At 45.3% G+C, this 22,939-nt stretch overlaps 1 pseudogene; it reads right to left on the bottom strand.

Annotated features, from left to right (window-relative positions):
* Positions 1 to 17,460: 17,460 nt before the first annotated feature.
* Positions 17,461 to 22,196, bottom strand: LOC109764834 (uncharacterized; annotated as a pseudogene).
* Positions 22,197 to 22,939: the final 743 nt, after the last annotated feature.

Below are 22,939 nucleotides of genomic sequence, written 5' to 3'. Positions count from 1 at the left end.
ATGAGATCATCGTGGAACATGTGGGAGCCAACATGGGTATCCAGATCCCGCTGTTGGTTATTGGCCGGAGAACGTCTCGGTCATGTCTGCATGGTTCCCGAACCCGTAGGGTCTACACACTTAAGGTTCGATAACGCTAGGCTTATAGGGAATAGATATACGTGGTTACCGAATGTTGTTCGGAGTCCCGGATGAGATCCCGGACGTCACGAGGAGTTCCGGAATGGTCCGGAGGTAAAGATTTATATATGGGAAGTCCTGTTTTGGTCACCGGAAAAGTTTCGGGTGCTATCGGTAACGTACCGGGACCACCGGGAGGGTCCCGGGGGTCCACCAGGTGGGGCCACCGGCCCCAGAGGGCTGCGTGGGCCAAGTGTGGGAGGGGACCAGCCCCAGGTGAGCTGGTGCGCCCCCCCAAAAGAGGCCCAAGGCGCAGGGAAGGGGGGAAGGGGGAAACCCTAGGCTCAGATGGGCCTAAGGCCCACCTAGTGGTGCGCCCCCCTCTCTCCCCCCTTGGCCGCCCCTCCAAGTCCCATCTAGGGCTGGACGCACCCCTTGGGGGGAACCCTAGATGGGGGCGCAGCCCCTTCCCCTCCCCTATATATAGTGGGGGTTTTGGGGCTGCCATAGACACGAGAACATCTCTCTCTTTGGCGCAGCCCTACCCCTCTCCCTCCTCGTCTCCCCGCAGTGCTTGGCGAAGCCCTGCTGGAGTGCCACGCTCCTCCACCACCACCACGCCGTCGTGCTGCTGCTGGACGGAGTCTTCCCCAACCTCTCCCTCTCTCCTTGCTGGATCAAGGCGTGGGAGACGTCACCGGGCTGCACGTGTGTTGAACGCGGAGGCGCCGTGGTTCGGCGCTTAGATCGGAATCAACCGCGATCTGAATCGCTACGAGTACGACTCCTTCATCCGCGTTCTTGCAACGCTTCCGCATCGCGATCTACAATGGTATATAGATGCACTCCCCTTCCCCTCGTTGCTAGATTACTCCATAGATTGATCTTGGTGATGCGTAGAAAATTTTGAATTTCTGCTACGTTCCCCAACAGTGCCATCATGAGCTAGGTCTATGCGTAGTTTCTATGCACCAGTAGAACACAAAGTAGTTGTGGGCGTCGATTTTGTCAATTTACTTGCCGTTACTAGTCTTATCTTGATTCGGCGGCATCGTGGGATGAAGCGGCCCGGACCGACCTTACACGTACACTTACGTGAGACAGGTTCCACCGACTGACATGCACTAGTTGCATAAGGTGGCTAGCGGGTGTCTGTCTCTCCCACTTTAGTCGGATCGGATTCGATGAAAAGGGTCCTTATGAAGGGTAAATGGAAATTGGCATATCACGTTGTAGCTTTTGCGTAGGTAAGAAACGTTCTTGCTAGAAACCCATAGCAGCCACGTAAAACATGCAACAACAATTAGAGGATGTCTAACTTGTTTTTGCAGGGTATGCTATGTGATGTGATATGGCCAAAAGGATGTGATGAATGATATATGTGATGTATGAGATTAATCATGTTCTTGTAATAGGAATCACGACTTGCATGTCGATGAGTATGACAACCGGCAGGAGCCATAGGAGTTGTCTTAATTTATTGTATGACCTGCGTGTCAATGAAAATGCCATGTAATTACTTTACTTTATTGCTAACCGTTAGCCATAGTAGTAGAAGTAATAGTTGGCGAGACAACTTCATGAAGACACAATGATGGAGATCATGATGATGGAGATCATGGTGTCATGCCGGTGACGAAGGTGATCATGCCGCGCCTCAAAGATGGAGATCAAAGGCGCAAGATGTAATTGACCATATCACGTCACTTTATGATTTGCATGTGATATTTGTCATGTTTACATCTTATTTGCTCGACGGTAGCATAAATAAGATGATCCCTCACTAAAATTTCAAGAGACGTGTTCCCCCTAACTGTGCACCGTTGCAAAGATTCGTTGTTTCGAAGCACCACGTGATGATCGGGTGTGATAGATTCTAACGTTCGAATACGACGAGTGTTGACGAGCCTAGCATGTACAGACATGGCCTCGGAACACATGCGAAACACTTAGGTTGACTTGACGAGCCTAGCATGTACAGACATGGCCTCGGAACACAAGAGATCGAAAGGTCGAACATGAGTCGTATAGTAGATGCGATCAACATGGAGATGTTCACCGATGATGACTAGTCCGTCTCACGTGATGATCGGACACGGCCTAGTTGACTCGGATCATGTATCACTTAGATGACTAGAGGGATGTCTATCTGAGTGGGAGTTCATTAAATAATTAGATGAACTTAGTTATCATGAACATAGTCAAAAGGTCTTTGCAAATTATGTTGTAGCTTACGCTTTAGTTCTACTAAGATATGTTCCTAGAGAAAATTTAGTTGAAAGTTGATAGTAGCAATTATGCGGACTGGGTCCGTAAACTGAGGATTGTCCTCATTGCTGCACAGAAGGCTTATGTCCTTAATGCACCGCTCGGTGTGCTGAACCTCGAGCGTTGTCTGTAGATGTTACGAAACATCTGACATACACGTTTTGATGACTACGTGATAGTTCAGTGTGTGATGCTAACGGTTTAAAATTGTGGCGACAAGACGGTTTTGAAATGTCGCAGAACATATGAGATGTTCCAAAGACTGAAATTGGGATTTCAGACTAATGCCCACGTCGAGAGGTATGAGACCTCTGACAAGTTTCTTAAGCCTGCAAACTAAGGGAGAAAAGCTCAATCGTTGAGCATGTGCTCAGATTGTCTGAGTACTACAATCACTTAGTCACTGCCACCAAGCTATTAGAGCTTCATGATGAACTATAACATATCAGGGATATACATGATGATCCTTGAGCAACTCGCGATGGTTGACACCGCGAAAGTAGAAATCAAGAAGGAGCATCAATTATTGATGGTTAGTAAAACCACTAGTTCCAAGAAGGGCAAGGGAAGAAGGGATACTTCATGAAACAACAAATCAGTTGCTGCTCTAGTGAAGAAACCCAAGGTTGAACCCAAACCCGAGACTAAGTGCTTCTGTAATGAGGGGAACGGTCACTGAAGCAGAACTACCCTAGATACTTGGTAGATGAGAAGGCAGGCAAGGTCGACAGAAGTATATTGGATATACATTATATGAATGTGTACTTTACTAGTACTCCTAGCAGCACCAGGGTATTAGATACCGGTTCGGTTGCTAAGTGTTAGTAACTCGAAATAAAAGCTGCGGAATAAACGGAGACTAGCTAAAGGTGAGATGACGATATGTGTTGGAAGTGTTTCCAAGGTTGATGTGATCAAGCATCGCATGCTCCCTCTACCATCGAGATTGGTGTTAAACCTAAATAATTGTTATTTGGTGTTTGCGTCGAGCATAAACATGATTGGATTATGTTTATCGCAATACGGTTATTCATTTAAGGAGAATAATGGTTACTCTATTTGAATAATACCTTCAATGGTCTTGCACCTAAAATGAATCTCGATCGCAGTGATACACATGTTCGTGACAAAAAGATATAAAATAGTAATGATAGTACCACATACTTGTGGCACTGCTATTTGAGTCATATTGGTATAGAACGCATGAAGAAGCTCCATATAGATGGATCTTTGGACTCACTCGTTTTTGAAAAGACTGAGACATGCGAACCATGTCTATTGGTATATATGCATGAAGAAACTCCATGCAGATGGATCGTTTGGACTCACTTGATTTTGAATCACTTGAGACATGCAAATCATACCACATGGGCAAGATGACTGAAAGGCCTTGTTTTCAGTAAGATGGAACAAGAGAGCAACTTGTTGGAAGTAATACATTTGATGTGTGCAGTCCAATGAGTGCTGAGGCACGCAGTGGATATTGATATGTTCTTACTTCACAGATGATTTGAGTAGATGCTGAGAATATTTACTTGATGAAACACGAGTTATTGAAAGGTTCAAGTAATTTCAGAGTGAAGTTGAAGATCGTCGTGATAAGAGGATAAAATGTCTATGATATGATCATAGAGATATCTGAGTTACGAGTTTGGCACACAATTAAGACATTGTGGAAAGTGTTTCACAATTAATACCGCCTGGAACACCACAGTGTGATGGTGTGTCCGAACATCATAACTGCACCCTATTGGATATGGTGCATACCATGATGTCTCTTATCGAATTACTACTATCGTTTATGGGTTAGGCATTAAAGACAACCGCATTCACTTTAAAAGGGGCACCACGCAATTCCATTGAGACGACACCATTTAGAGAAACCTAAGTTGTCGTTTCTTAAAAGTTTGGGGCTGCGATGCTTATGTGAAAAAGGTTTCAGGCTGATAAGCTCAAACCCAAAGCGGATAAATGCATCTTCATAAGAATTCCCAAAACAGTTGGGTATACCTCCTATTTCAGATCTGGAAGCAAAAGTAATTGCTTCTAGAAACGGTTCCTTTCTCGAGGAAAAGTTTCTCTTGAAAGAATTGAGTGGGAGGATGGTGGAGACTTGATGAGGTTATTGAACCATGACTTCAACTAGTGTGTAGCAGGGCACAGGAAGTTGTTCCTGTGGCACCTACACCAATTGAAGTGGAAGCTTATGATAGTGATCATGAAACTTCGGATCAAGTCACTACCAAACCTCGCAGGACGACGAGGATGCGTACTACTTCAGAGTGGTACGTGATCCTATCTTGGAAGTCATGTTGCTAGACAACAATGAACCTACGAGCTATGGAGAAGTGATGGTGGGCCCGGATTCCGACGAATAACTCGAGGCCATAAAATCCGAGAGAGGATCCATGTATAAAGCAAAGTATATAAACTTTGGAAGAAATACTTGATAGTCGTAAGGCTGTTGGGTGCAGATGGATTTTAAAAGGAAGACAGACAATGATGGTAAGTGTCACCATTAAGAAAGCTTGGCTTGTCGTTAAGATGTTTTCCGACAAGTTCAAGGAGTTGACTACGATGAGACTTTCTCACTCGTAGCGATGCTAAGAGTCTGTTGGAATTATATTAGCAGTTACTGAAGGAAATATGCCCTACAGGCAATAATAAAGTTATTATTTATTTCCTTATATCATGATAAATGTTTATTATTCATGCTAGAATTGTATTAACCGGAAACATGATACATGTGTGAATACATAGACAAATAGAGTGTCACTAGTATGCCTCTACTTGACTAGCTCGTTGATCAAAGATGGTTATGTTTCCTAGCCATAGACATGAGTTGTCATTTGATTAACGGGATCACCTCATTAGGAGAATGACGTGATTGACTTGACCCATTCCGTTAGCTTAGCACTCGATCATTTAGTATGTTGCTATTGCTTTCTTCATGACTTATACATGTTCCTATGACTATGAGATTATGCAACTCCCGTTTACCGGAGGAACACTTTGTGTGCTACCAAATGTCACAACGTAAATGGGTGATTATAAAGGTGCTCTACAGGTGTCTCCAAAGGTACTTGTTGGGTTGGCATATTTCGAGATTAGGATTTGTCACTCCGATTGTCGGAGAGGTATCTCTGGGCCCACTCGGTAATGCACATCACTATAAGCCTTGCAAGCATTGTGACTAATGAGTTAGTTGCGGGATGATGTATTACAGAACGAGTAAAGAGACTTGCCGGTAACGAGATTGAACTAGGTATCGAGATACCAACGATCAAATCTCGGGCAAGTAACATACCGGTGACAAAGGGAACAACGTATGTTGTTATGCGGTCTGACCGATAAAGATCTTCGTAGAATATGTGGGAGCCAATATGAGCATCCAGGTCCCGCTATTGGTTATTGACCGGAGACGTGTCTTGGTCATGTCTACATAGTTCTCGAACCCGTAGGGTCCGCACGCTTAACGTTACGATGACAGTTTTATTGAGTTTTGATGTACCGAAGGAGTTCGGAGTCCCGGATGAGATCGGGGATATGACGAGGAGTCTCGAAATGGTCGAGACGTAAAGATCGATATATTGGACGACTATATTCGGACTTCGGAAAGGTTCCGAGTGATTCGGGTATTTTTCGGAGTACCGAAGAGTTACGGGAATTCGTATTGGGCCTTAATGGGCCATACGGGAAAGGAGAGAAAGGCCTCAAAAGGTGGCCGCACCCCTCCCCATGGTCTGGTCCGAATTGGACTAGGGAAGGGGGGCGCACCCTTCCTTCTTTCTCCTTCCCCCTTCCCTTCTCCTACTCCCACAAGGAAAGGAGGAGTCCTACTCCCGGTGGGAGTAGAACTCCCCCCTATCGCGCGCTTCTCCCCTTGGTCGGCTGCCTCCCCCTTGCTCCTTTATATACGGGGGCAGGGGGGCACCCCAGAGACACAACAATTGATCCTTGAGATCTCTTAGCCGTGTGCGGTGCCCCCCTCCACCATATTACACCTTGATAATACCGTTGCGGAGCTTAGGCGAAGCCCTGCGTCGGTGGAACATCATCATCGTCACCCCGCCGTCGTGCTGACGAAACTCTCCCTCAACACTCGGCTGGATCGGAGTTCGAGGGACGTCATCGAGCTGAACGTGTGTAGAACTCGGAGGTGCCGTACGTTCGTACTTGATCGGTCGGATCGTGAAGACGTACGACTACATCAACCGCGCTGTGATAACGCTTCCGCTGTCGGTCTACGAGGGTACGTGGACAACACTCTCCCCTCTCGTTGCTATGCATCGCCATGATCTTGCGTGTGCGTAGGAATTTTTTTTGAAATTACTACGTTCCCCAACAGTGGCATCCGAGCCTGGTTTTATGCGTTGATGCTATGCACGAGTAGAACACAAGTGAGTTGTGGGCGATATAAGTCATACTGCTTAGCAGCATGTCATACTTTGGTTCAGCGGTATTGTGAGATGAAGCGGCCCGGACCGACATTACGCGTACGCTTACGCGAGACTGGTTTCACCGTTCGGAGCACTCGTTGCTTAAAGGTGACTGGCGGGTGTCTGTCTCTCTCACTTTAGTTGAACCGAGTGTGGCTACGCCCGGTCCTTGCGAAGGTTAAAACAACACCAACTTGAAAAACTATCGTTGTGGTTTTGATGCGTAGGTAAGAACGATTCTTGCTAAGCCCGTAGCAGCCACGTAAAACTTGCAACAACAAAGTAGAGGACGTCTAACTTGTTTTTGCAGGGCATGTTGTGATGTGATATGGTCAAGACATGATGTTATATAATTTGTTGTATGAGATGATCATGTTTTGTAACTGAGTTATCGGCAACTGGCAGGAGCCATATGGTTGTCGCTTTATTGTATGAGATGCAATCGCCATGTAATAGTTTTACTTTATCACTAAGAGGTAGCGATAGTCGTAAAAGCAATAAGTTGGCGAGACGACAATGATACTACGATGGAGATCAAGGTGTCGCGCCGGTGACGACGCTGATCATGACGGTGCTTCGGAGATGGAGATCACGAGCACGGTGCTTCGGAGATGGAGATCACAAGCACAAGATGATGATGGCCATATCATATCACTTATATTGATTGCATGTGATGTTAATCCTTTATGCATCTTATCTTGCTTTGTTTGACGGTAGCATTATAAGATGATCCTTCACTAAATTATCAAAGTATAAGTATTCTCCCTGAGTATGCACCGCTGCGAAAGTTCTTCGTGCTGAGACACCACGTGATGATCGGGTGTGATAGGCTCTATGTTCAAATACAACGGGTGCAAAACAGTTGCACACGCGGAATACTCAGGTTAAACTTGACGAGCCTAGCATATAACAGATATGGCCTCGGAACACGGAGACCGAAAGGTCGAGCGTGAATCATATAGTAGATATGATCAACATAGTGATGTTCACCATTGAAACTACTCCATCTCACGTGATGATCGGACATGGTTTAGTTGATATGGATCACGTGATCACTTAGAGGATTAGAGGGATGTCTATCTAAGTGGGAGTTCTTAAGTAATATGATTAATTGAACTTAAATGTATCATGAACTTAGTCCTGATAGTATTTTGCAAATTATGTTGTAGATCAATAGCTCGCGTTGTTGCTTCCCTGTTTTATTTTTGATATGTTCCTAGAGAAAATTATGTTGAAAGATGTTAGTAGCAAAGATGCGGATTGGATCCGTGATCTGAGGATTATCCTCATTGCTGCACAGAAAAATTATGTCCTTGATGCACCGCTAGGTGACAGACCTATTGCAGGAGCAGATGCAGACATTATGAACGTTTGGCTAGCTCAATATGATGACTACTTGATAGTTTAGTGCACCATGCTTAACGGCTTAGAATCGGGACTTCAAAGACGTTTTGAACGTCATGGACCATATGAGATGTTCCAGGAGTTGAAGTTAATATTTCAAGCAAATACCCGAGTTGAGAGATATGAAGTCTCCAACAAGTTCTATAGCTAAAAGATGGAGGAGAATCGCTCAACTAGTGAGCATGTGCTCAGATTGTCTGGGTACTACAATCGCTTGAATCAAGTGGGAGTTTATCTTCCAGATAAAATAGTGATTGACAGAATTCTCTAGTCACCATCACCAAGTTAGTAGAACTTCGTGATTAACTATAGTATGCAAGGGATGACGAAAGTAATTCCCGAGCTCTTCGTGATGCTGAAATCGACGAAGGTAGAAATCAAGAAAAACAACAAGTGTTGATGGTTGACGAGACCACTACTTTCAAGAAAAGGGCAAAGGGAAGAAGGGGAACTTCAAAAAGAACGGCAAGCAAGTTGCTACTCAAGTGAAGAAGCCCAAGTCTGTACCTAAGCCTGAGACTAAGTGCTTCTACTACAAAGGGACTGGTCACTGGAAGCGGAACTACCCCAACTATTTGGTGGATAAGAAGGATGGCAAAGTGAACAAAGGTATATTTGATATACAGATTATTGATGTGTACTTTACTAGTGTTTATAGCAACCCCTCGGTAATTGATACTGGTTCAGTTGCTAAGAGTAGTAACTCGAAACGGGAGTTGCAGAATAAACAGAGACTAGTAAAAGTGAACAAAGGTATATTTGATATACAGATTATTGATGTGTACTTTACTAGTGTTTATAGCAACCCCTCGGTAATTGATACTGGTTCAGTTGCTAAAGAGTAGTAACTCAAAATGGGAGTTGCAGTATAAACAGAGACTAGTAAAAGGCGAGGTGACGATGTGTGTTGGAAGTAGTTCCAAGATTGATATGATCATCATCGCACACTCCCTGTACTTTCGGGTTAGTGTTGAAACTAAATAAGTGTTATTTGGTGCTTGCGTTGAGCATGAATATGATTTGATCATGTTTATTGCAATACGGTTATTCATTTAAGTTAGAGAACAATTGTTGTTCTGTTTACATGAATAAAAAACCTTCTATGGTCATACACACCAACGAAAATGGTTTGTTGGATCTCGATCGTAGTGATACACATATTCATAATATTGAAGCCAAAAGATGCAAAGTTAATAATGATAGTGCAACTTATTTGTGGCACTGCCGTTTAGGTCATATTGGTGTAAAGCGCATGAAGAAACTCCATACTGATGGGATTTTGGAATCACTTGATTATGAATCACTTGATGCTTGCGAACCGTGCCTCATGGGCAAGATGACTGAAACGCCGTTCTCCGGAACTATGGAGAGAGCAACAGATTTGTTGGAAATCATACATATAGATGTATGTGGTCCGATGAATATTGAGGCTCGTGGCGGATATCGTTATTTTCTCACCTTCACAGATGATTTAAGCAGATATGGGTATATCTACTTAAACATAAGTCTGAAACATTTGAAAAGTTCAAAGAATTTCAGAGTGAAGTTGAAAATCATCGTAACAAGAAAATAAAGTTTCTACGATCAGATCATGGAGGAGAATATTTGAGTTACGAGTTTGGTCTACATTTGAAACAATGCGGAATAGTTTCGCAACTCACGCCACCCGGAACACCACAGCGTAATGGTGTGTCCGAACGTCGTAATCGCACTTTACTAGATATGGTGCGATCTATGATGTCTCTTACCGATCTACCACTATCGTTTTAGGGTTATGCATTAGAGACAGCTGCATTCACGTTAAATAGGGCACCATCAAAATCCGTTGAGACGACGCCTTATGAACTATGGTTTGGCAAGAACCAAAGTTGTCGTTTCTTAAAGTTTGGGGTTGCGATGCTTATGTGAAAAAGTTTCATCCTGATAAGCTCAAAACCCAAATCGGAGAAATGTGTCTTCATAGGATACCCAAAGGAGACAGTTGGGTACACCTTCTATCACAGATCCGAAGGCAAGACATTCCTTGCTTAGTATGGATCCTTTCTAGAGAAGGAGTTTCTCTCGAAAGAAGTGAGTGGGAGGAAAGTAGAACTTGATGAGGTAACTGTACCTGCTCCCTTATTGGAAAGTAGATCATCACAGAAATCAGTTTCTGCGACACCTACACCAATTAGTGAGGAAGTTAATGATAATGATCATGAAACTTCAGATCAAGTTATTACTGAACCTCGTAGGTCAACTAGATCAAGATCCGCACCAGAGTGGTACGGTAATCCTGTTCTGGAGGTTATGTTACTAGACCATGATGAGCCTATGAACTAATGAAGAAGCGATGGTGAGCCCAGATTCCGCGAAATGGCTTGAGGCCATGAAATCTGAGATGAGATCCATGTATGAGAACAAAGTATGGACTTTGATTGACTTGCCCAATGATCGGCGAGCTATTGAGATTAAATGGATCTTCAAGAGGAAGACGGACGCTGATAGTAGTGTTACTATCTACAAAGCTAGAATCGTCGCAAAAAGGTTTTTCGACAAGTTCAAGGTGTTGACTACGACGAGAGTTTCTCACTCGTATCTATGCTTAAGTTTGTCCAAATCATGTTAGCAATTGCCGCATTTTATGAAATCTGGCAAATGGATAAACAAAACTGCATTCCTTAATGGATTTATTAAAGAAGAGTTGTATATGATGCAACCAGAAGGTTTTGTCAATCCTAAAGGTGCTAACAAAATATGCAAGCTCCAGCGATCCATTTATGGACTGGTGCAAGCATCTCGGAGTTGGAATATACGCTTTGATAAGTTGATCAAAGGATATAGTTTTATACAGACTTGCGATGAAACCTGTATTTACAAGAAAGTGAGTGGGAGCACTACAACATTTCTGATAAGTATATGTGAATGACATATTGTTGATCGGAAATAATGTAGAATTATTCTGCAAAGCATAAAGGAGTGTTTGAAAGGAGTTTTTCAAAGAAAGACCTCGGTGAAGCTGCTTACATATTGAGCATCAAGATCTATAGAGATAGATCAAGACGCTTGATAAGTTTTTTCAATGAGTACATACCTTAACAAAATTTTGAAGTAGTTCAAAATAGAACAGTCAAAGAAAGAGTTCTTGCCTGTGTTACAAGGTGTGAAATTGAGTAATACTCAAAAGCCCGACCATGGCAGAAGATAGAAAGAGAATGAAAGTCATTCCCTATGCCTTGGCCATAGGTTCTATAAAGTATGCCATGCTGTGTACCAGATCTATTGTATACCCTACACTGATTTTGGCAAGGGAGTACAATAGTGATCTAGGAGTAGATCACTGGACAGCGGTCAAAATTATCCTTACTGGAATAAGGATATGTTTCTCGATTATGGAAGTGACAAAAGGTTCGTCATAAAGGGTTACGTCGATGCAAGTTTTGACACTAATCTAGATGACTCTAAGTCTCGGTCTAGATACATATTCAAAGTGGGAGCAATTAGCTAGAGTAGCTCCGTGCAGAGCATTGTAGACATAGAATTTGCAAAATACTTACGGATCTGAATGTGACAGACCCGTTGACTAAAATTATCTCACAAGCAAAACATGATCACACCTTAGTACTCTTTGGGTGTTAATCACATAGCGATGTGAACTAGATTACTGACTCTAGTAAACCCTTTGGGTGTTGGTCACATATCGATGTGAACTATGGGTGTTAACCACATAAAGATGTGAACTATTGATGTTAAATCACATGGCGATGTGAACTAGATTATTGACTCTAGTGCAAGTGGGAGACTGAAGGAAATATGCCCTAGAGGCAATAATAAAGTTATTATTTATTTCCTTATATCATGATAAATGTTTATTATTCATGCTAGAATTGTATTAACCGGAAACATGATACATGTGTGAATACATAGACAAATAGAGTGTCACTAGTATGCCTCTACTTGACTAGCTCGTTGATCAAAGATGGTTATGTTTCCTAGCCATAGACATGAGTTGTCATTTGATTAACGGGATCACCTCATTAGGAGAATGCCGTGATTGACTTGACCCATTCCGTTAGCTTAGCATTCGATCGTTTAGTATGTTGCTATTGCTTTCTTCATGACTTATACATGTTCCTATGACTATGAGATTATGCAACTCCCGTTTACCGGAGGAACACTTTGTGTGCTACCAAACGTCACAACGTAAATGGGTGATTATATCTACAGGTGTCTCCAAAGGTACTTGTTGGGTTGGCGTATTTCGAGATTAGGATTTGTCACTCCGATTTTCGGAGAGGTATCTCTGGGCCCACTCGGTAATGCACATCACTATAATCCTTGCAAGCATTGTGACTAATGAGTTAGTTGCAGGATGATGTATTACGGAACGAGTAAAGAGACTTGCCAGTAACGAGATTGAACTAGGTATCGAGATACCGACGATCAAATCTCGGGCAAGTAACATACCGGTGACAAAGGGAACAACGTATGTTGTTATGCGGTCTGACCGATAAAGATCTTCGTAGAATATGTGGGAGCCAATATGGGCATCCAGGTCCCGCTATTGGTTATTGACCGGAGACGTGTCTCGGTCATGTCTACATAGTTCTCGAACCCGTAGGGTCCGCACGCTTAACGTTACGATGACAGTTTTATTGAGTTTTGATGTACCGAAGGAGTTCGGAGTCCCGGATGAGATCGGGGATATGACTAGGAGTCTCGAAATGGTCGAGACATAAAGATCGATATATTGGACGACTATATTCGAACTTCGGAAAGGTTCCGAGTGATTCGGGTATTTTTCGGAGTACCGGAGAGTTACGGGAATTCGTATTGGGCCTTAATGGGCCATACGGGAAAGGAGAGAAAGGCCTCAAAAGGTGGCCGCACCCCTCCCCATGGTCTGGTCCGAATTGGACTAGGGAAGGGGGGCGCACCCTTCCTTCTTTCTCCTTCCCCCTTCCCTTCTCCTACTCCCACAAGGAAAGGAGGAGTCCTACTCCCGGTGGGAGTAGGACTCCCCCCTATGGCGCGCCTCTCCCCTTGGCCGGCTGCCTCCCCCTTGCTCCTTTATATACGGGGGCAGGGGGCACCCCAGAGACACAACAATTGATCCTTGAGATCTCTTAGCCGTGTGCGGTGCCCCCCTCCACCATATTACACCTCGATAATACCGTTGCGGAGTTTAGGCGAAGCCCTGCGTCGGTGGAACATCATCATCGTCACCACGCCGTCGTGCTGACGAAACTCTCCCTCAACACTCGGCTGGATCGGAGTTCGAGGGACGTCATGGAGCTGAACGTGTGTAGAACTCGGAGGTGCCGTACGTTCGGTACTTGATCGGTCGGATCGTGAAGACGTATGACTACATCAACCGCGTTGTGATAACGCTTCCGCTGTCGGTCTACGAGGGTACGTGGACAACACTCTCCCCTCTTGTTGCTATGCATCGCCATGATCTTGCGTGTGCGTAGGATTTTTTTTGAAATTACTACGTTCCCCAACAGTTACTGCATTATTTATGAAATCTTGGAGATAGGATGTCAAAACATTGTTTCCTCGACGATTTTCTTGAGGAAAGGTTGTATGTGATACAACCAGAAGGTTTTGTCAATCCTGAAAGATGCTAACAAGTATGCAAAGCTCCAGCAATCCTTCTAAGGATTGGAGTAAGCATCTCGGAGTTGGAATGTACGCTTTGATGAGATGATCAAAGATTTTGGGTTTTTACAAAGTTTATGAGAAACTTGTATTTCCAAAGAAGTGAGTGGGAGCACTATAGAATTTCTGATAAGTATATGTTGTTGACATATTGTTGATCAGAGATGATGTAGAATTTCTGGAAAGCATACAGGGTTATTTGAAAAGTGTTTTTTAATGGAAAACCTGGATTAAGCTACTTGAACATTGAGCATCAAGATCTATAAGGATAGATCAAAAACGCTTAATAGTACTTTCAAATGAATACATACCGTGACAAGATTTTGAAGGAGTTCAAAATAGACCAGCAAAGAAGGAGTTCTTGGCTGTGTTACAAGGTGTGAGTATTGAGTAAGACTCAAGACCTGACCACAGCAGAAGAGAAAGAAAGGACGAAGGTCGTCCCCTATGCTTTAGACGTAGGCTCTACAGTATGCTATGCTGTGTACCGCACATGAAGTGTGCCTTGCCATGAGTTGGTCAAGGGGTACAATAGTGATCCGGGAATGGATCACATGACAGCGGTCGAACTTATCCTTAGTATCTAGTGGACTAAGGAATTTTCTCGATTATGGAGGTGAAAAGGAGTTCATCGTAAAGGGTTACGTCGATGCAAACTTTGACACTAATTCGGATGACTCTGAGTAGTAAACCGGATTCGTATAGTAGAGCAGTTATTTGGAATGGCTCCAAGTAGCGCGTGGTAGCTGCATCTACAAGATGACATAGATATTCGTAAAGCACACACGGATCTGAAAGGTTCAGACCCGTTGACTAATAACCTCTCTCACAAGCGAGATATGAACAAACCACATGGGTGTTGGATTCTTTGCATTCACATGGTGATGTGAACTCTTGGGTATTAATCACATGGCGATGTGAACTAGATTATTGACTCTAGTGCAAGTGGGAGACTGTTAGAAATATGCCCTAGAGGCAATAATAAATTGGTTATTATTATATTTCCTTATTCATGATAATCGTTTATTATCCATGCTAAAATTGTATTGATAGGAAACTCAGATACATGTGTGGATACATAGACAACACCATGTCCCTAGTAAGCCTCTAGTTGACTAGCTCGTTGATCAATAGATGGTTACGGTTTCCTGACCATGGACATTGGATGTCATTGATAATGGGATCACATCATTAGGAGAATGATGTGATGGACAAGACCCAATCCTAAGCCTAGCACAAGATCGTGTAGTTCGTTTGCTAAGAGCTTTTCTAATGTCAAGTATCATTTCCTTAGACCATGAGATTGTGCAACTCCCGGATACCGTAGGAATGCTTTGGGTGTACCAAACGTCACAACGTAACTGGGTGGCTATAAAGGTGCACTACAGGTATCTCCGAAAGTGTCTGTTGGGTTGGCACGAATCGAGACTGGGATTTGTCACTCCGTGTAAACGGAGAGGTATTTCTGGGCCCACTCGATAGGACATCATCATAATGTGCACACTGTGACCGAGGAGTTGATCACGGGATGATGTGTTACGGAACGAGTAAAGAGACTTGCCGTTAACGAGATTGAACAAGGTATCGGGATACCGACGATCGAATCTCGGGCAAGTAACATACCGATTGACAAAGGGAATTGTATACGGGATTGATTGAATCCCCGACATCGTGGCTCATCCGATGAGATCATCGTGGAACATGTGGGAGCCAACATGGGTATCCAGATCCCGCTGTTGGTTATTGGCCGGAGAACGTCTCGGTCATGTCTGCATGGTTCCCAAACCCGTAGGGTCTACACACTTAAGGTTCGATGACGCTAGGGTTATAGGGAATAGATATACGTGGTTACCGAATGTTGTTCGGAGTCCCGGATGAGATCCCGGACGTCACGAGGAGTTCCGGAATGGTCCGGAGGTAAAGATTTATATATGGGAAGTCCTGTTTTGGTCACCGGAAAAGTTTCGGGTGCTATCGGTAACGTACCGGGACCACCGGGAGGGTCCCGGGGGTCCACCAGGTGGGGCCACCGGCCCCAGAGGGCTGCGTGGGCCAAGTGTGGGAGGGGACCAGCCCCAGGTGAGCTGGTGCGCCCCCCAAAAGAGGCCCAAGGCGCAGGGAAGGGGGGAAGGGGGAAACCCTAGGCTCAGATGGGCCTAAGGCCCACCTAGTGGTGCGCCCCCCTCTCTCCCCCCTTGGCCGCCCCTCCAAGTCCCATCTAGGGCTGGACGCACCCCTTGGGGGGAACCCTAGATTGGGGCGCAGCCCCTTCCCCTCCCCTATATATAGTGGGGGTTTTGGGGCTGCCATAGACACGAGAACATCTCTCTCTTTGGCGCAGCCCTACCCCTCTCCCTCCTCGTCTCCCCGCAGTGCTTGGCGAAGCCCTGCTGGAGTGCCACGCTCCTCCACCACCACCACGCCGTCGTGCTGCTGCTGGACGGAGTCTTCCCCAACCTCTCCCTCTCTCCTTGCTAGATCAAGGCATGGGAGACGTCACCGGGCTGCACGTGTGTTGAACGCGGAGGCGCCGTGGTTCGGCGCTTAGATCGGAATCAACCGCAATCTGAATCTCTACGAGTACGACTCCTTCATCCGCGTTCTTGCAACGCTTCCGCATCGCGATCTACAATGGTATATAGATGCACTCCCCTTCCCCTCGTTGCTAGATTACTCCATAGATTGATCTTGGTGATGCGTAGAAAATTTTGAATTTCTGCTACGTTCCCCAACAAGAACATGTTGGCGAGGGCGGACCAAATGGCATGGGAAGTTTCAAGAGATGCTACTTGAACTAGGACCTATTTCGAGAGATTGCGGAGGAGGTAGGCAACGATCTGTTGATCTTGGATGAGCCAAGGCGCATAAGCAGGGTTCACGGTCACCTGATATTTGCCCTCGGCATTCTTGCTGGTGATTGTTTTGGGTGGTTGCTCTAGGGTTTTATCAACGTACCCGAAGAGGGCTGCCCCCATGATCTGGGAACGAGCTTGAGCACGCCAGAGAACGTAGTTGGATCGAGTGAGGGGTTCGGAGACATTGTTGTTGAGACAACCGAGGTGGACGTCGACATGGTCGAGTTTGGAGATGGAAGGGGTGGACGGGAGGGGTAGCTAGACGAAGGGGAAGAGGGTAGCTCTGTATACCATGTAGAAAGATGTATCAAAGCGTCTCATCTCTCCATACAGGGAGAGCCCGCGGTTATGTATTGATTGGGGCGAGAGGAGTCTCGTGGCATTACAGGGTGCTGGTTGTTATAACAACCAGAGAGATACAATAGGGATACAAGAGAAGAGATAGAAAGATAAACAAGTACATTGACAAGATAAGTCTATCTCTAACTACCTATGCCTACCTATGCGTGATACACAAGCCAACATGTTTAACAACACCCACAGGGCTAGTAGTAGCACATATACGTTCTTGTCTCGCTGATCAATCAAGTACAACTGCACCAACCTCAGAATCCAATCAGCCATTGATGTGGCGAATTAGCAATGCATCCGGTAGCAACTAGCTAGTACTATATATGTTCTCTCGCCGACAGTCGGACTTCTAGTACAACTAATCTACACCGGGAGTCCGTCAATCAGAGTCCAATCGCGCCGATCCCAGAAGAAGCTCTGGCGTCGAGGCAGAAAGAGTATATGCCGGTGACGGCGAGCATGATTCCGGTGCCGGAACCGGTGACGCGCATGAAGCCCGCCAGGAGGGTCAGAGCGCCAACACAGAGTCCAACGGCGAAGGCCACCATGGCGACACGGCCGTTCCACCGGCTGACGGGAATCGAGTACGCCTGTGTAGGCGTCACGCTCACTCCGGCCCCAACCAGCCGGGCCACATATCTCTTTGAGTACCGGCGCAGCACGAACCAGGCCGTCGACACGTAAGCGCACCTGCCGAGCAGCAAGGCGGCATAGAGGCATGTGTGTACCGGGTCTCTCGCTACATCAGCCAAGCTGCATCTCATGGACATAGAGAAACAGTCAGATCTCAATCACAATGAATGAATAGTTCAGAGACATGTTAAGGAGCTGGCAATAATTCTATACGTGTAACTCACGTTGGCGGTGTGGTTATGTAGTAGGCGATCCCGCTTACTGGGACAAACCCTCCAAAACTTTTAGATCGTTCCCACTTGCCGAGCAGATTGACCAGCTTGTCTCCGCCAAATTTCATATATAGTTGCTGCAACAAACATTAACCCAAGACAAGAATTTTACTCATCCGGCCAGAGTAGTAGTACATGATAACTGCATTGATAAATATACAAATCATGCAAGCAAGGTACTCACCTCTGAGAATACGTACGTGCATGAAAGGAGCATGGCTTGAAAGAGGATGGGAGCATATGAGAGGTAGGATATGTCGATGCTGTAGTTGGCCTGAAACCTAGCGGCAGCCTCATCGTCTGGCGATCGACGTGGCCTTGTCAGTGGCAACGCGACATGCAAGCCTTGTAACCTGCAGACAAGCAGAAAGAAGCCGAACGTCGCCGCAAGGTCTCCATGTTTGCCATCTCTGAAGGCCCTCCAGAGAAGAGTTGCGCTGAACGTACGTACACACACACACGCAATCATCAATCATCAACCATGAATCATAGAAGTGTACGTAGAAAATAGAAAATATCAGAGCAAGCACGTTAGTATTCTTACCAGACGTTGGCGGCGGTGCACAATGGAATGCCAGAAAGGAGGCCGTAGCCCTTTCTAAGGGCCTCATCAAGATAGATGACGATGACGCCTCCAACGAAAACCTGAAGCGAGATGAGGATCGAAGCCCCCACGCTCCAGTGCCTCGCGGATAGCACGTGACCGACTGGCACGGCAGCGGAGATCACACTACTACTAGGAAAATGGTTTTTAACGACGATATATGTGGTCGTTGAAGGTCAGATTGTGGTCGTTAAAGGTAATTAACGACCACAATCTGCTAGTCGTAGTAGGCTCCGTCGTTAAAAGTATAACGACCACATACCTTTTGTGGTCGTTATTCTTGTAACGACGGGGTGGTGTGCCGTCGTCAATCCCATGAAAATAACGACCACTTTTGTCGTCGCTAACACTGTTATCATGCTGACCAAATTATCATTGCCGACCACTCTCTTCACACTTTGATATCCTCCAGAGCCACTTATATTTAGTATAACATTCTGTTCAGCAATCACTTTATACATCATCCAACATTTCAATAATGTAGAAACAAAAGAAAATAAATTGAAAGGATCAGAGCCTCTTTTATTAATAGAAATACCAATATTCTGACATACAATTCTGAAATTAAATATCCTTTAAGAAATTTGAGTCAAAAGCACTCCTTATATGCCCAATGTACTTCATCGTACCCATTTACAAAACAAGACAACTAAAGATAATATCTATTAATCTTCAATCAAGGTACACCATCATTGTTTGAATGGATATCATTTTTCATCAGCGATTACAATGCCTCCTGATGCTTCTGTAATATTATGGTGGACCATCAGTCCTACAAAATGTTGAGTAGTTTATGAAAGTCAGTCCATGTAAATAAATTGCCACAAAGTATAATAACATATAAAATCAATGTATGAGAACAACTTGCTTGATCATGCTGGCTTCCACGAGAACTATCACTTACTATCTAGCGGACCCAAGACGCTTAATTTCTAACACTTCCTGCAAACTTTTCTTCGAGCACTTGCCTCACTTGCTCAGAAGATTGTAGTTTAGAAACCAATTCAGCCATACTTAATGATGTTCCTCGCAAATCTCTTGCTCTAACTCCCCACATACACATTTGGAGATAAATACCATTGGGAAATTATTAACCAAAAAAAATCAAGTAACAACCACAGTAAATATTTTCTCTTCACTCATGAGACACGATCACAAGTCCATATCATCCTTCACCAATGACTACAATGCCTCGTGATGTTTCTTTAACGGTGGACCATCTGTTCTACAAAAAACATAAATGATTTATAAGTCAGTACATATAAAAGAACTAGCACAAAGGATAATAGCATAAAGAAACAAATTTGCACTTGAATTCTTCTATAATCCATATGCAACAAAGACAAACTATTTCTTAAAAAGATTACTCGGAATATTTCTTGTCTAATTCGAGCAAAATTTGAGTTGTTTTATTTCGCAACAAAACAAATTGAGCTTTTTTGGTTGTTGTTATATAACCAGCTAATTCTTTTAATACGTATACCCAACAAATTAACACTGAACATTATTCTCCTCTGCTTAAAAAAACTACCATTCAGCTCAAGAATAAGTGATACACACACCTCAAAACAGCCTCTTGGCTTTTCTTTGTCACCCTGGAGGCGAATAGGAGATTCTAACTGGCGAGCATACGAAAAACAGAGCACGCAAGGAGACATTGATTTTTGAGACGTATAAACTTATAAGAAAAACTTACAATTACCTTGCCCTGGAGCATGGGAACTGCATGATGGACCATGTACTGAGCGTCTACAATGGCAATCTGCTCTTCGGGATTCTGCCAAATTAAATCAACAGAGATTTTTTTTATACAACTACGTATATATGACAATATATTGTACATGATATATTTTCAGACGTTGTTGCTCAATAATTAGGCAATGCTTACATCGACACACCTCCATATGTAGGAGTCAATAGGCCATCCATGGACGAGGTCATTCTGAAATCAAACTCGTTAACTCTTCTTTTCAGTTCACACAAGCCAAAATAATCAAACATGTACAAGTTAAATAATCAACAGCCGAACACATTGTCCTCACTTTCAATCAGACAAGTCAAAAAAAATGCCAATTTTGTGCTGAAAAGTGTACGAACGTACCTAGATTAGTGCCACAAGACTGGCGCTATCACCTCCACAAACCTACATGTTTGCATCTTCACTTTCAAATTGAAAAATTTCAAAAAAGAATGGCCAAGTGAAGAATTCAGTTAGCTAATTACCTGCTACACGGCAGCCTTTGTAAGCCCCGGCAATGCTCGTCCCCAATATCTGTCCTGTTCATGGCATGCGAGAGACTACAACCAGAATTCAACCTCTGTTTTCGCATTGAGCAACAGCTGCACTGTTCCTCCTTCCTAGACAACTCTCGCATCATATCCACCGCCCCCTTCCCCTCCCATCTAACGACTTGAACCAAGAACCATCTAACGACTCAAAAAATCAACAGCCCACTATGAGATACGGCCGATGCGGTAGAAGCACTGACCTCGTCACTGACCTAGATCCGACCGATAAGGTAGCAAAACTAACCTCGGCGTGGAGCCTCTGCATCTGATTGCGCTGCTCGTCGAGCACCCGACCAAGGGATGAAGCCTTCTGCTCCACTCGGACGACCTCGACAGTGAGGGCATCTGGCTCGAGGTCCTGCGACGAGGAGGGGAGTGGGACGCCAGCGTGGGGCACTTGCCGGTGGACTTGAAGAGGCGGGTCGGGCCTGCTTGCAGATGGGGAACATGCCCTTCTTGCCTCCTGCGCCTGGGCAATACTCTAGCCATTGCTTCGTACTGCGCTCCTAGCAGATTGCGCAGACTGGGCATGCGGTGGCGATCACGGCGGTGGTGGCAACATCCCTAGGGAGCGAATCGATCTGAGAGGGACGCGCCAAGAAATTAGGAATATTTAGATGTGTTTGTTATTTATCTTCCTGCTTATCCGTCCTTTCATCAGAATAGGATGCTAATTACTCTCTAATAATATCAAATATATGTAGTACTTAATCAACAACGACCAGCAAACTAACGACCGGGATATCCATCGCCGTTGGGGAAGTTTCGCGTGGTTAGTTTGAACGTGGGACTAGCCCATCGTACTTATAACAACCAAGACATTTAGTTGTCGGTCGTTATTAGCCTAATCTCTAGTAGTGGATCAGTACCCCCAGCACCTTCTGCAGCCCGTTCCTGCAGCACATGTGAAAAGTTCAGAATTACGTACTAGTAGGAAGCACACGCATGCATCCATCGATCTAAGCATGCAGGGGAGAATTTGGTCGGGATGCTTACAGGAGAACGCGGTTTTCAGGGATGGGGTTGACGACCCTTAATCCCATGAGGAGATGAGAGGCCGCCTCGGACACCAGGAGACGCCGAAGGCCATGATGGTTCCGCAGTTGGCCGCGTAGGCCGTGTGGAACCAGTAGAGCGGGTCGTGCGGGGCCGTGCTGGTGTCGATCCCGTACAGCGGGAGCTGGGTGCCCGCCAGGACGACGAGTAGCGACCCGGCCGTGTACGCCGCCTTCCGCCGGAAAGGAACGGCTTCCGTGGGGCTCTCCACCTCCGGCAAGAGCTCCGCCAATGGCCGCAGCCGGAAGAGATCAAAGCTCGCCATCCGGGTCGGCATAGATGGGCTCGCGGGGAGCTTGGAACGAAACTAAAACTCTGCGTGCGTGCGTGCTTGGCTGCTACTAAGTACTAACTCGCAATCGATCGGCCGGCGAGTGGCGACTCGACGGCGGCAGGATACTACCAACTTTGCAAGGAGAGACAGGCAGGGGGCAGGGGAGTATATAGAGGAGCGAAGGCGCGAAGCCGAGTTGGGCTGGGTGATGGAAATCGAATACAGGCGCGAAGCCGAGCCAGCTGGGTGGTGGAGATCGAATACAGACGCGAAGCCGAGCCGGCTAGGTGGTTATCTAAACCTGAGCCCAAACCCAAAGGAAAACGCTTGTCTTCTACCGGCGGATCGCATAAGAGCACCCACCGGCTCGTCTATGATCACTATTGGAATTTTCACGTACGCCGGGTGTCATGCTTTTCGCCGAGTGCTAAAACACGGACACTCGGTAAAGAAAACAACGCTGAGAGTCACTCTCGGTAAACCTAGCTTCACGGCAAACTGCCTTCTTTGCCGTCACTGCCTGACGGCAAAGAGGCACCGCACGACAAACCCTGCAGGCGCCGAGAGCCGCTCATGGCAAAGTGGAGCCACGTGGCATGCCCGTCGGCAACAGACGGCTCCGTCAGTTACTGCGTACATTACCGAGAGCCGCCAAACGACACTCGGCAAAGTATATGCCACATCCTATTTTCTTTTGTGTGTGTTCTTTCTAACTGACATGTGGTCCCATTGGT

The sequence above is a fragment of the Aegilops tauschii genome, chromosome 5 (genome assembly GCF_002575655.3).
Source record: "Aegilops tauschii subsp. strangulata cultivar AL8/78 chromosome 5, Aet v6.0, whole genome shotgun sequence".
Lineage (NCBI taxonomy): Eukaryota > Viridiplantae > Streptophyta > Magnoliopsida > Poales > Poaceae > Aegilops > Aegilops tauschii.
This window is presented reverse-complemented; position numbering and strand designations above follow the sequence as displayed.